At 63.2% G+C, this 2,837-nt stretch overlaps 1 protein-coding gene across 1 annotated transcript in view; it reads right to left on the bottom strand.

Moving 5' to 3' along the window:
- C27H17orf113 (chromosome 27 C17orf113 homolog) overlaps positions 1–2,837 on the bottom strand; it is a 38,092-nt gene that overhangs the window by 34,218 nt on the left and 1,037 nt on the right. The window lies entirely within an intron of this gene.

The following is a 2,837-nucleotide window of genomic DNA, read 5'->3' as shown; positions in this document are numbered from 1 at the left end:
GGTGCCCGGCCAGGAGCCGCCTTTGCCACCACGCGGCATCACCCGCGGCCGGGACCCCCCTGCACCAGCCTGTCCCCTCTAGCCCGAGGGACAGTGCACCAGCGGCGGAAGGGCCCAGCCGTCGCCCAACCCCACGCCGCTCTGCACAAACCTGGAGAGGCCCCTGCTCCACGCACACAGGCTCGGGGCTACCCCGCTCCTTCCTCCCCGGCAACAGTCACCCCCTGCGAGAGCGAGCCCCTTCCAGGGCCGGGGCAGCCGATGCCGATGCTCCGTGTGCCGGAGCTATTTCTGTCTGGAGGCCCCAGCAAGGTGACACCCCCCGGCCCCCGCAGCAGCGCGGGGCGGCCGCCCTGCCAGCATCCGTTTGCAGCTGCAAATGTGTTGACACCTGAGCAATAATCTCTCTTTCCTCATCCGAGATGCTCTGGGGCGGATGGCAGGGCAAAGCGCTGCGGGTCCCCGGAAGGTGCCAGCTGGCACCCAGGTAGGGGGCGAGCAGGAGGGGAGCGGGGCTTGCCCGGGCCAGAGGGGTGACTGTGTTCTGGGGGCAGCGCTGACTCCGTCCCTCCTCCGGGTTTCCAGGTCACACACCTGAGGGAGCAGCGTGGCAGGTCCCGGCTCTCCAGTGGGAGTTTCTGCTTGAAGGCCAAGACCCCCCGGCTCAGGGGATGGGGGCAGGAGGCAGCTTTGCCCTCCTGAGTCCCGGGACCTCGGGGGTGCCTCCACCGCGGTCGCCCAACCAGGGTTCCAAGGCCCGGCACCCTCCCGAGCGGCAGCAGCACCCCGTGGGAAAGCGGCGCGTGGCCCCAGGCAGGAGCTGCGGTGCCCGGGGAGGGGGGTCACAGGACAGGGGAGTGCGACCACAGGCGCTACTAATCGGTGGCTTCGTTAGAGAGTCCTCATTAACTGAGCACCTCCGGTGGCTGCAGAACCTGACGATCCATCTGGTGCCAGAAGCCTCCCATGCAACAGCGGCAGCTCTTTATTTCCTTCAGCCACATCGATTGAACACAATTCCAGCGCAGTTGATGCCCCCTCAGCAGCCAACGTCCCCCCAGCGTGGGAAAGCTGGTGACTAAAGCAGCGGGTGAATGATTAGTGACTCAGCAGATAATTTTGCTCATCTTGTGGCTTTTTTTAGCACGGGGAGGACAGAGCTCGCACAGCAAACCCCGGCCTGACACCGCCACCGCTCCCACCCCCCCGTCCCGGTGCCCCTGCCGGGGACTGGGGGGCGTTTGCAGGTGAGAGTCCGCTCGACGCGGTTCTCCGGAAAACAGGGAGGAGAAATCAGACAACGTGGCCGAGGGCTTGGGATTTTTCTTAACTCTCCCTTTTATTTTTTCTTTTATGGTCCGGGAAAAGGGAAGGGGAGTGCTGCAGCCCTGGCAGTGCCGCTCGCGCCGCGCTGGAGCTGACCCAGCAGCAGCCTTTGTCAGGAGCAAACGCTCAGCTCTTGTCTTGGCGGTGACCGATGTCTGAAACACCAGGTGCTGGCTTGAATTAACAAGCTCTTTGAGCTGGAATTCTGCTGCAAAACAAGCCAACGCCGCGGTGAACACCGCCGAGGAAAACCTCTGCCCGTGGCATCTGCAGCGGGGGGGCCCAAGGAGCGTCCCAGGAGGCTGCAGACGGGGACGGGGACGTGTCACGAGTTTCTTCTCATGTCCCCAGCCAGGGCAGCCGCGGCACGGCAGCACAGCTCGAGTGCTGGAGCCCAGCGCGACTCCGTGCCCGGCGGTGCTGAGCTGGCTCCCAGTGTGTCCAGGCCTCCGGGCAATCGGTGCCGGAGCAGAGGCCGACGGCCGCGTCCTTGGCGCTGCCACCGCGCCTGCATCGATCCCCCTCCATCCCATCCCCAGCGCCCCAGTGCCACCGCCACAGCACAGGGCCGTTGGTGTGACCAGTGTGACCAGTGCACCCAGTGCCAGCCGCTCCCATCTCCCCTGGGCAGCCACCTGTTGGTGGCAGACGGTGGCCCGGTGCCACCAAACGCTCTCACGGGCCCCAGAGCAGCACCCCGGGGTGTCAGCCCCAGCCACGGCGGGCGGGGGACGGGAACTGCCGCCTCCCTAAAGCGGCTTCGTTCTCACTTTCTCTTTAATGATTTCCCAGCTGCTTCCCCGTTTTAGCTGATAATGGGACTTCACTATCTGTCTGGGTTTGAGAGTTGCTTGCCTTGTTCAAGCTGAAGAAAATCAATTCCCCTCTCACTCAAGTCTTTCCAAGACAGATGAACTGAAGATCGCTCCTGCCTGAGCAAAATATTTATTCAGTCTGAGAACAGATTTACTTTTGAACCTTCTATAAATACAGCTGAGGGCCCCGATTTAATCCCTTACCAGAAGACCAAATTTTATTTGGTTTATGTTTTAAAAAATCCTCCCTTTTCCGACGCCCTGTCGGCAGGTGAAGAAAGGCAGGAATTTTGGCAGCCGCCTCGGCACCGGGCAGAGCCCAGCGCCCTGCCCTCCCCGGCACGGCCCCACGCACGACCCTCTGCACCCCGGGACCAGCACCCACCGCCCCAGGTGCCTCCCCGAGCTCCAGAGCAGCCGCGGGGTGCAGAGCCCGAGCCCCAGCCTGGCCCGGGGGATCGCTGTGCTCCCCCCGACAGCCCGCCTGCCGCGTCCCCGCCCCGGGGAAGGCTCCTCCGAAGGCACAGCGTGTCCTACACCACCACCGGCTCGCTAATTTGACACACTTATTAAATTGCTATTATGCCTGTTGGCTAATTACCTCCTCTGGAAACCAGAGAGGACAGAAATTTGACATTGAGCTGTGAAAATCTGCAACGCTACGGATGCCGGCTGGGGCCGGGGTGCTCAGCGGGG

Source organism: Athene cunicularia (genome assembly GCF_003259725.1).
Source record: "Athene cunicularia isolate RWA chromosome 27 unlocalized genomic scaffold, athCun1 chr27_part1, whole genome shotgun sequence".
NCBI classification, from domain to species: Eukaryota; Metazoa; Chordata; class Aves; order Strigiformes; family Strigidae; genus Athene; species Athene cunicularia.
This window is presented reverse-complemented; position numbering and strand designations above follow the sequence as displayed.